Raw genomic sequence first — 11,801 nt, forward strand, 5'->3', positions numbered from 1 at the left:
ACGCTCTCTTTTTTATATTATCATTACTATTTTACAATATCTTGATAATCAAAAGTGTGTTTAGTTCATACGATTTTTAAATGTTGAAGTGAACCACTCATTTTAAATCAACTGTGAAACAGTATTAATGATTTTTTAATCCTCATTTAAATTAGAAATCAAGTTAAATGTCCATTTTACAAAGTAATTATGCATTTTTGATCTTCTGTCTGAAATGAGAAAGAGTGATGTTGGTCAAAAGTCAGAGACAGTCAAAAACAAGTTGTTAGAATGGGCTGTCGTGTTTTTAAAACTCTCAGACTGTAAATAAGAGAACTGGCACCTGCAGTGTTTCTCACTTCGCCAAAACATTTCTCTGTCTGTTCTTAAACATTTCTGCTGTTTTCTTGACTTGTAAAAACCCTTTGACGTCACTAGAACCACACCCCTGTTGGTTGCTTCAACCAATCAGGACTTCCTAAAGTGACCAGAAGCAGAAGTCTTTAAAGTCGACACTTCCTGGAACTGTGAGTCTTCTGAGTTCTTCTGAGTTCTTCTGAGTCTTCGGAGTCTTCTGAGGTTCTGGGAGAGTTCTAGCTGTTCTGGAGTTCTGGAGTTTTTCCACTGCTGAGTGGAACTTCAGACTCAGTTTTCCAGTCTGATGGAGTCATCCATCTCTGCTGGAGGCACAGCGCCTCGCTGTGACTATCACCAGGCGAATGCCCTACAACTTCTGAGGAAGTTTGGTCTGTTGAACGGAGTATCTCATGACTTCTGCCGAGTCGCAGCCGCCCTGAGGAGACGCTGAAAGGTAGCGTGCCAGGGACCTCTTGACCGTAGCGGACCCATCCTCTACCAAGGTAAAGAGTCGTCACGAGCTTCACTACAAGTGTACTGCGGGCGAACTGCATTTGGAGGGAGCGTGTTCTTCTGGTCTACAGACATACATCTTCCTTCAACATCTTCCTTTAAACTCCTCCATAATTTCCCATCTTTAAACTTCTATCTTGCCAGTAATTAATCAAGAAGCATTCAGAAATGTCTGTTTTTTTATTAAGTAAAACGTGCCAAGTTTTATTAATCAGAACCAGATCAGTCTAATGAAGTATACAATGTTTTGATGTTAAATTTTGATTCTGTTAATAAATGACCACATTTATTTTGATGGGTCAAAGAAAATTAACGTCTCATGTCACTGATTAAACCATCTACGCACAGTACCTCTGTCACATATAATGTAATTAGCTCGAAAAAGAGAGAACCCGTTATTTTAAATATGACTGTAGTGAAGCTCTGAAGCTAACCTAGCCCTTTAGAACACTACATCTGGTGGCCCGTACGGTCTCTAAAGAGCTTCTAGTGGCCGCGCATGGTCTCTAAAAGAGATAATTTAGGACCCATCCTCCTCTTTGGACATTTTGTGGCCGTACGGATGTTTAAAGAGGTGTGAATTATATGTGACGGAGTCTGTGTTATTGTGGAATAACGCTCATGTTGGCATGAAAAGGTCCGAGTTTTGGGCTTGGTACAGGCATAATTCATGCTTGTGGTGTTCAGAAAGCTGAAATCAACGTCAATGTGTCCGTGTTAAAGCTGTAGAGTGTACATCTATGTGTGTAACGTGTAACTAAGCTGATGCTGTGGAAAAAAACGATTTATTCTGTTTAAACTGTAGCAGAGAGGGGGTTCTGTCTGACCCGGTTCTGTTCACTGGACTCGTTGAACGAGTGGTGTTTTAAATGGATAAAACACTGTTTTAAAGCTGAGCGCCATCTCAGACCACTATTATAGGCTGATCCGTTACATTTTTACCAATAAATTGTGCATTTTGGAGGTTTAATGGGCGATTGTGACCGGACTTTTCAGGCTAACTGCTAGCTGGAATCACGAGCTGTGATTGGTTGAAAACCGCTGTTTGGGTCGCTCTGATTCGCTGAGAAACTGGTGACGTATCTGTGCGTCCACTCCCTCTGATGTCAGATTGTAAAGCCTACCCCGTTGCTCACGTGTCTGTAAAGTCACATGACCCCTGAAATGTATCTCGGTTCAACCGAGCCCTCCTCTGTGTTTAAAATCGCTAAATAAAGCCTGCCACTGTTCCCAAAACTCATGTTTTCATGCTGATAAACGTGCTTGTTGAAGCGACGCCAAGTTTAGGCTTTAAATCCGTTCAGAAAGTGCTGATTTGACCGTGTTCGACCGTGTGCTACGTCTAGCTAACGGCTAATGACCGGATGTCAACAGAACAGAATGGTTCACAGGAAGTTGTCATAGACTTCTGCTGGTAAAAATAAGCTTACACCGCCACCTGCTGTTGAAAGAGGGGTATAACAGTTTTCCTGAAAGGAGGCTGCTCACTGCCTTTGATTAATTTTTTTGTTAATCCATCCTGGTTTATGAGTTACTGTTTTAAATAGCAAATTCTGGTAAATTAAACTGCTTAAAAAGCGTTTGAAAACTAAAGTTGCTGTGAGACTTTTAGAAAAATTGCCGGTTTATTTAATTTTAAGTGCTTTAGAGTAACTGAACACTGAAATAGCCTGGCTCTTGTATCTGTTAGAAATAAGCACATTAAGTAACTAGCTAAGAAAGCATTTATTTAGAATATTCATGCATTGGGGTAAAACCTACAAATAGGTGCCCATTCATTTGAAGAAGTTGGCTTATAACTACTGTTGAGTGAACCCAGAGCTAAAATAGTGTGTGAAACTCACTGCTCACTTAAATACTAATATTTACCTGTTAAAAACTCTAAAGTTGGCAACTGTTTCACCAGATAAGTGCTGAACAGTGAATAACCATGGCAGATGTGACAGAAAAGAATATTGATCCTTGAGAGATAAAGGACTGGTTGGAGAAAGCGTTAACGCTGCTCACAGAATCCTTGCATCCATATGGTAAAGAGGTGGACAGCATGAACTCAAAAGAGTTATTGGACGAGCTGAAGGATGTTACAGAGAGTGTGACCTCTACAGCCAGAACAAAGTCAAGCTATGACCAGCTGGCTAAGTTAGCACTCTTATTGAAGGCAACATTTTATTATGAGGCAAACAGAGCTGACAACCTTGCAATAAGGTTAAACAGCGAAACAGAGGAGTACCTCAAACTCGAGGCACAGTCTAAATTTGATCAGGAGACCTGTGCGAATGATTTAAAATGTGAGAGAGAGCTCTCACAAGCTCAGCTGTCATTACAAGCTCACTCATATGAGGAGAAGCTGAGGGAGGGACAGATTAAGTGCCAAACACTGTTTTCAGACAATGATGCGCTACAACAACAGTTGTAGCTCACATCAAAAGCTCTGAACAAGTGCAGATTGGAAAAGGAGGCGTTAGTCCAACAAGGCGTGCGTTTACAAAGTGAATGTCATACATCACAGGAACGCTTAAAAGCCTGTGAGGCGAAACTAGCCGCTGCAACAAATGAGATTTCTGACGTGGGGCAAGGTTGTCTGGAACTCAAAGACGAACAAGGTCAGAGTCTAGGTCACCCACCACCACCTCAGAAGGATTTTGCTATACCTCCTGCTCTTAATCCCATTCCGTCACCTCCACATGAGTCTAGCGACACACCTCCATGTGCCATTTTGGTTCTTACGATACTGATAATACAGCCTTTGCTCCAAATTTCGGATTTGCACAAAAAAGCAAAATATGTCCACAGCTTTGAGCCAGGGCCATTGGGTTCATCTGACATTAAGGCCTATCTGGACAACCTTGACTTCCAATTAAGAAGCTATCCCAACGCTACAGTTGAGGATAAAGTAGGTTTGATCAGGCTCACTTCATCCAGGACGGTGTTTTCCTACATAGAGCGTCAACCTGATGCTACAAGAAAGGATTACCGCCTGTTATGTGCTGCTCTTATGAAAGAGTATTCATCTTGCTCGGGACCTGGTGGTTATCCAGCCGCCGACAAGGTCATGCAAGGTAAGAATGAGCCCCCCAGGGCATATTATTCCAGGATTTTGCAGGCTTATTTTGGTTACAGGAACGAGGCCAACATGGAGGAAGAGGAACCGTTTAAGTACGTGTTCAGCAAAAATCTCCACCCTGACATAAGGATGTCAGTGCAAATGATGGCTAATTTCAAAGAGAAATTCATCAGTGAGATAAAAAGTTGTGCTGTGAATGTTTTTGAAGCACGTTCACAGGCCAAAACACATTTTGAGGTGTAGTGAACTAAACCTCCGGTCAAGACCTGCCTCTGAAGACCATCATGGGACAGGAACTGTTATTTCATTGATTTGAATCCAGAAATACAAATTAGCTCATCCAGAGACTTTCTAATTGTATCCTGAACTAATCAATTGAAAGAACACTCTCTTTTTCACATTATCATTACTATTTTACAATGTCTTGATAATCAAAAGTGTAGTTAGTTCATACCATTTTAAATGTTGAAATGAACCACTCATTTTAAATCCACTGTGAAACAGTATTAATGATTTTTAGTCCTCATTCAAAGTAGAAATCAAGTTAAATGTCTATGTTACAAAGTAATTATGCATTTTTGATCTTCTGTCTGAAATGAGAGAGTGATGTCGGTCAAAAGTCGGAGACAATCGCAAACAAGTTTGTTAGAACGAACTGTCATGTTTTTAAACCTCTGACAGAAACAAGAAAACTGGCAACTGTAAGTCTGTCATTTCTCCAAAACATTTCTCTGTCTGTTCCTAAACATCTCCTCTGTTTTTCTGACTTGTAATGACCCTCTGACGTCACTAAAACCACATCCCTGTTGGTTCTTTCAACCAATCAGGACTTTCCAAAAGTGACCGTAAGTAGAACTCTTTAAAAGTCGACGCTTCCCAGTTCCGAATCAGAACAGAAGTTCCGAACGAGAACAGAAGTTCCGAAAGTTCTGAAAGGGGGGTGAACGCCCTAAGGGTAAAATGTATGGCACCAAAAGTGACCCAAACAAACAGGGATCCCACAGGGAACCCCAAAGGGAGGGTACTGTTTCCCTACCACGTCGAGCTGAACAGCCTGAGACGAAAACGAAACAGCAGCAGGTCCAGAAAAAGAACCACGATCCTCTGAGCTCTGACGAGACAGACAAGGTGCGTCAGTTGTTGGACTTGTTGGAAGGTGTTGCCACGGACAAACAACCTAACGCTTTGTTTGGCGATATCATTGCTGATAAGTCAAAGCACACAGACAACACCGTTACTGCTGTCACTGACAGTCACCATGACGCTGTCGTTGTAAACTCTGACACACCCTCACCTGAGATGGGGGGGGGGTACATTCACACGTCACCGACGGTAACCCGTCACAAACTGGAACCTCAGCAGCAGCGACAGCTGTGTTAACGTTTCAGGGTGACACAAACAACAATGTTGCCGCTGTCTCAGACATCCACCAGAAACTTGTTGTTACAAACAATGAGAGCCCCTCAACACACAGTGTGGGGGTGATCTCATATATCAATGACGGAAGCCCGTCAAAAGCCAAACTCTCAGGAGCAGAAGCAACTGCACCAACGGTTCGGACCCTACCCGTGGACCCATCTCTGACTGAACAAGACAGCTTCCTCTGCGAGCTGAAACAGTCAGTGCCCACCGAATACTGCCTACCATTGGTAGTTCAAGGTGTAGAGATCCTAGGATCCCACACCAAAGATGCTGTACTGTCGTCGGGGACAGATAAGCCAGCTATTAAGGATGGAGCCATGGACGGTCCTCAGAGGTCCTCTGACCCCTCCTGGCTGCTCGCAACTCTGCCAGTACAAACTACAGCCGAGGTAATGGCAGTCACACGTGCACAGGCTACAGCCAAGCCAGCTGACAACACAGTCTCTGTACAACCCGTGCTGACTGACCCAGACATCATCCAACTTCAGAAGTTGGACCCTACAATAAACTCGATGATGCTGTCTTTGACTGACACAGAGAAAAACACTCCGTCTGAAGCCAACCTGGATTCCGATCCAGACCTTGAAGTCCTCTTTCAGCTGCGCAAACAGCTAAAACTACTCAAGGACAACCTAACTTTAGCTCATGGAGCGACGTCCTCACCCGTGTTCGCGGTCCCCCATGACCGAAGGGGGGTGACGTCAGTTAGGGTAATATTACCAGACGCAATAACGTAATCAAATCTGACATTCAGAGTGAGTGACGCACCGAAACGTTGTTTCCAAGTTGCTTAATCACTACTTTTGTCAATGTTGAAACGTTGTTTTACTGGTTGTTTAGTCACTGTTTTTGTCGATGTTGAGACATCGTTTAATTGGGTTTGGTATTGTTTCTGAACACCCCAAGCAAGAATGAATTTTGTGTGTATTTTAGTTAGAGACTATGAGGACTTTAACTATGCCAACATGCAGTTCATTTGTTAAAATGCAATCTTTGCGGAGTCAATGTAGATTAATGCTACCTTAAGTACCATAATCTACATTTGTCTCATGACGCTCAAGCCGAACCTACTCGAACAATCCTATTCGGAGGGGGGGGGGGGGGGGGGGGCTAGCTAATCCTTCAGTTGAGTCTCACCATAAACTCCAAAACATTTAGGGAAGAACCAAAAACCACACCTCAAGTCGTTCGCCTAAAAGGACAACAGTCAATTGAACCAAACTATATTTTGCCATGTAAATCTAACTTAAACCAAGTTAGGAATGGAAAAATTGTTTGGAATGCCCTTCTATAGGTATAAGTCCCTATATGAAAATTTTTCAGCATGACCCACCCTTTAAACTGGTAACTTTAGCTGATCTAAACCATGACAGCTTACACACCAGGTGCATATAGGTTAAGGTCTTATGTAAAATCCCACTCATAAACCCAACTAAAACCACATAAATGCATAACACATAGAACCAGAATTGCACCCACTGGGAACCACCAGCAGCAACCTGCGCTGAAGGGACCTACAACTCCAACGTGGGTCTCCAATCTTCATCCAGTGGTCGCCTCTGCGGTTCAATCAAGGGAACCCCTCCGTATGCTGATCAATCAACACCTCCAATCGTTGTAGATTTATCGTTGTGGATTAAATGACTTTTTCTAATGGATTACAGACTTTGTTTCCAAGGGGTTAAAGCATTGCTGCAATGGAATTACCAATAACATTATGGAATTATCAACAACATTATGGAATTACCAACAACATTGTGGAATTACCTAAACTGTTGTGGGATTACCTTCTTTGACTTTTGTTTTCCTCTTGCTGGATTACATCAAGCTCAAGGACATTCGGAGGCGTAAGTTCATGTTGGAATTCATCCCCATGGACAGGCGATGATTTCCAAAGGGGGGACTGTAGTGAACTAAGCCTCCAGTCAAAACCTGCCTCTGAAGACCTTCATGGGACAGAAACTGTTATTTCATTGATATGAATCCAGAAATACAAATTAGCTCATCCAGAGACTTTCTAATTGTATCCTGAACTAATCAATTGAAAGAACACTCTCTTTTTTATATTATCATTACTATTTTACAATATCTTGATAATCAAAAGTGTGTTTAGTTCATACCATTTCTAAATGTTGAAGTGAACCACTCATTTTAAATCAACTGTGAAACAGAATTAATGATTTTTAATCCTCATTTAAATTAGAAATCAAGTTAAATGTCTATTTTACAACATAATTATGCATTTTTGATCTCCTGTCTGAAATGAGAAAGAGTGATGTTGGTCAAAAGTCGGAGACAGTCAAAAACAAGTTGTTAGAACGGGCTGTCGTGTTTTTAAAACTCTCAGACTGTAAATAAGAGAACTGGCACCTGTAGTGTTTCTCACTTCGCCAAAATATTTCTCTCTGTTCTTAAACATTTCTGCTGTTTTCTTGACTTGTAAAAACTCTTTGACGTCCCTAGAACCACACCCCTGTTGGTTGCTTCAACCAATCAGGACTTCCTAAAGTGACCAGAAGCAGAAGTCTTTAAAGTCGACACTTCCTGGAACTGTGAGTCTTCTGAGTTCTTCTGAGTTCTTCTGAGTCTTCGGAGTCTTCTGAGGTTCTGGGAGAGTTCTAGCTGTTCTGGAGTTCTGGAGTTTTTCCACTGCTGAGTGGAACTTCAGACTCAGTTTTCCAGTCTGATGGAGTCATCCATCTCTGCTGGAGGCACAGCGCCTCGCTGTGACTATCACCAGGCGAATGACCTACAACTTCTGAGGAAGTTTGTTCTGTTGAACGGAGTATCTCACGACTTCTGCCAAGTCGCAGCCGCCCTGAGGAGACGCTGAAAGGTAGCGTGCCAGGGACCTCTTGACCATAGCGGATCCATCCTCTGCCAAGGTAAAGAGTCGTCACGAGCTTCACTACAAGTGTACCGTGGGTGAAATACGTTTGGAGGGAGCGTGTTGTTCTGGTCTACAGACATACATCTTCCTTCAACATCTTCCTTTAAACTCCTCCATAATTTCCCATCTTTAAACTTCTATCTTGCCAGTAATTAATCTAGAAGCCTTCAGAAATGTCTGTTGTTTTTATTAAGTAAAACGTGCCAAGTTTTATTAATCAGAACCAGATCAGTCTAATCAAGTGTACAATGTTTTGATGTTAAATTTTGATTCTGTTAATAAATGGCCACATTTATTTTGATTGGTCAAAGAAAATTAACGTCTCATGTCACTGATTAAACCATCTACGCACAGTACCTCTTTCACATATAATGTAATTAGCTCGAAAAAGAGAGAAACCGTTATTTTAAATATGACTGTAGTGAAGCTCTGAAGCTAACCTAGCCCTTTAGAACACTACATAGGGAAACTCAGGGATTCACGAGAACCAGACGAAGACACGGTAATCATAGACGATGCCCCAACAACAAATTAAACAAGGACGCAGACTGATATACACAGAGTAATCAGACACAATCACAAACACTTGGACAGGACACGTAGACATAAATGACCAGGACAGGGAAACCAGGAGGTGTAAGGATGGGAACCAACCACCAGAGGGTGCCATCCCTACACATCCTTACTATCTGGCATGGGCCAGATGATCCTTTTCAAAATGGTCCAAGAAACAAAAACATTCTCAAAGATGATAATTTGAAAGGGTATATTTACAGTGGAGGTATTATGCAAAAATATCATAAAAAAGTGTGTGTGTGGGGGGGGGGGGCATTTATTGGATATACAGTAATATTGGGAGGCTTATAATATCTGAATGATAGAACTTTATTGTGTTTCAATTGTAGCGGACTCGGCCTCCGACCAAAACCTGCCTCTGAGGACCTTCATGGGACAGGAACTGTTATTTCATTGATTTGAATCCAGAAATACAAATTAGCTCATCCAGAGACTGTCTAATTGTATCCTGAAGTAATCAATTGAAAGAACACTCTTCTTTTATATTATCATCACTATTTTACAATATCTTGATAAATCAAAAGTGTGTTTAGTTCATACCATTTCTAAATGTTGAAGTGAACCACTCATTTTAAATCAACTGTGAAACAGTATTAATTAATTTTTTAATGCTCATTTAAATTAGAAATCAAGTTAAAATGTCTATTTTACAAAGTAATTATGCATTTTTGATCTTCTGTCTAAATGAGAAGTAGTGATGTCGGTCTTAAGTCAGAGGGAAGTTATTGGAACGAAGTGTCGTGTTTTTAAAACTCTCAGACAGTAAATAAAAAAAACTGGCACCTGTAAGTCTGTCATTTCTCCAAAATATTTTCTCATCTGTAACTAACCGTTCTCAAAACATTACTGCTGTTTTCTTGACTAGAACCACCCCCTGCTGGTTGCTTCAACCAATCAGGAGGTCCTAAAGTGAGAACTCTTTAAAAGTCGACACTTTCTGGAACTATTAAGTTCTAGAGTTGAGTTCTGGAGTTCTGGAGTCAGTGCGGCAGTTCTGCAGTTCTCAGTCTTGAGTTCTTAGTTTGCTGGAGTCCGGGACTGGAGTCTTCCTGGGTCTCTGATGAAGTCTAGTCTTGAACTTAGCCTTCGGAGCCTGTGATGGATCCTTCTACACCTGAGTGGAACCTCTTACGGACTCACAGCTTGCTGTGTATCCAACCGGGAGATGAACGTGTTTGTTGAACGGAGTATCGTCACTACTTCGGACGATTCTCAGCCATCCTTACTGGAGACGCTGAAAGGTCGCGTTGAAATGGACTCCTGTTCCTGAGCGGAGGTATCCCCGTCTAAAGGTAACGAGTCGCCACGCGCCTAGTGTACCGAGGCTGAGCTGAGGTCGGATGAAGGGTGCCGTTCCCAGTCAACACACTTTCCTCTTGATCCATTCACACCTCTCCATTTAAACTCCTCATATTTCCCATCTTTAAAACTCTTCTACTTCTCCAGTAATTAATCTAGAGGTCTTCAGAAATGTCTGTTTTTATTAAGTAAAACGTGCCAAGTTTTATTAATCAGAACCAGATCAACTAATCAAGTGTACAATGTTTTGATGTTAAATTTTGATTCTGTTCAATGAATGACCACATTTTTTTTGATGGGTCAAAGAAAATTAACATCTCAGCATCACTGATTAAACCATCTTTGCACAGTTACTTTTGTCACATGGCTGTAATTAGCTTGAAAAAGAGAGAACCCGTTATTTAATTTATATTGTAGTGAAGGTTCAGCAAAGCTGACTTTGACACACTACACAATTAAAGCCTTATTCCAGTTTTAGAAGTACAATTACAATAAAGATTCCAATTACTTGCAGGTCCATAGCTTGCTCTGCAGATCTTGGAAAAAAGACTGCGGCTAGGACAGGATGCTCTTTGATCATGATGAGAACACCATCATCTTTCAGTCCTGCACCTAGTTGATTCATTTGTGTTTGTCTCCGTTCAACAACCTAAAAATGTTTGCAAAGCATAATTTATATACAAATGTTGGTGATCAAGAAGACATTACAGTAGTGCATCAATTTGTTCTACAAGTAATATACAAGTAAATCTTCTTTCAAATGTACATATTTTAATTTGTTTTTTCTTCATACCGCATGCTGTAGGATTTTCTCAGTCAACCACCTCCTGTTGTCATCATTGATTGGAGGAAGATCCCACTGAAGGCCACGTTGTTCACCTCACGTCATTCCTGTGAAGTCAGTTCCCTCTGAATTTCAAGCTACAATTAATAGAGTAGGGCAATGTTACATCATTTGTACAGTCTATGATTTTGATATTAGATAAACAGTAATCATAGTTGCATGATAGCACTAGAATAATCAGTTCAAGTGAATTTCAAAAATTTGTGTCAACCCGTGATTGTTGTTTGTTACCAGGTTTGTGACATGATGATCTATGACAGGATTGTTATTGTTGTTTTATTTTTTGCCTTTTACTAGAGGTATGTACTATGAAAATGGATTATCTGGGATATGTCATTTTACCTGGGTTGATTAACCCAATCCTGATAAGCAGTACTACTACTATAGTTACATCAATAAGGCAATGCAAGTTTATTTATATAGCATTTCATGTACAAAACAACCCAAAGTGCTTCACAAAAAATAAATGAACAAAATATATCAAAAGCATCACAGAAAGCAAGAGTACAATGAAAGGAAATTAAGTGCTGCCAACGTTTAGCTAGGGTGATATGATGAAATGTTCATTGAATTCATTGTGATTAATGTTTATTAATTGCTATGCATAATCCGCCAGTTTGTTTTAGCTGTGCACACAGCAGTCACATATGCAACACGATAATGCACATAACATACCAGTATATGAAATGCTGGGTTACACATACATAAACGTTTTGCTAACTTTTAGTCAATTTGGACTATTGATATGACCTAACCCTATCCATGACAGACTACTTGGGGGCAGGCGACGAGCGGCCGCCTCTAACAGCGCATCTATTGCTTGCACACTTTGTGCATAAATTAGGAATCCATCTCAG

The 11,801-nt window shown here is 41.0% G+C and overlaps 1 protein-coding gene across 1 annotated transcript in view; it reads left to right on the top strand.

Annotated features, from left to right (window-relative positions):
* Positions 1-10,943, top strand: part of cnpy1 (canopy FGF signaling regulator 1) — a 179,017-nt gene extending 168,074 nt beyond the window's left edge. The window contains exon 6 of the mRNA XM_037682058.1: positions 10,906-10,943. The gene's annotated coding sequence lies outside the window, so the exon portion shown is untranslated. The remainder of the gene's footprint in view (positions 1-10,905) is intronic.
* The last annotated feature ends 858 nt before the right edge of the window (positions 10,944-11,801 follow it).

The sequence above is a fragment of the Nematolebias whitei genome, chromosome 9 (genome assembly GCF_014905685.2).
Source record: "Nematolebias whitei isolate Nwh7 chromosome 9, NemWhi1, whole genome shotgun sequence".
In the NCBI taxonomy this organism is placed as follows: Eukaryota; Metazoa; Chordata; class Actinopteri; order Cyprinodontiformes; family Rivulidae; genus Nematolebias; species Nematolebias whitei.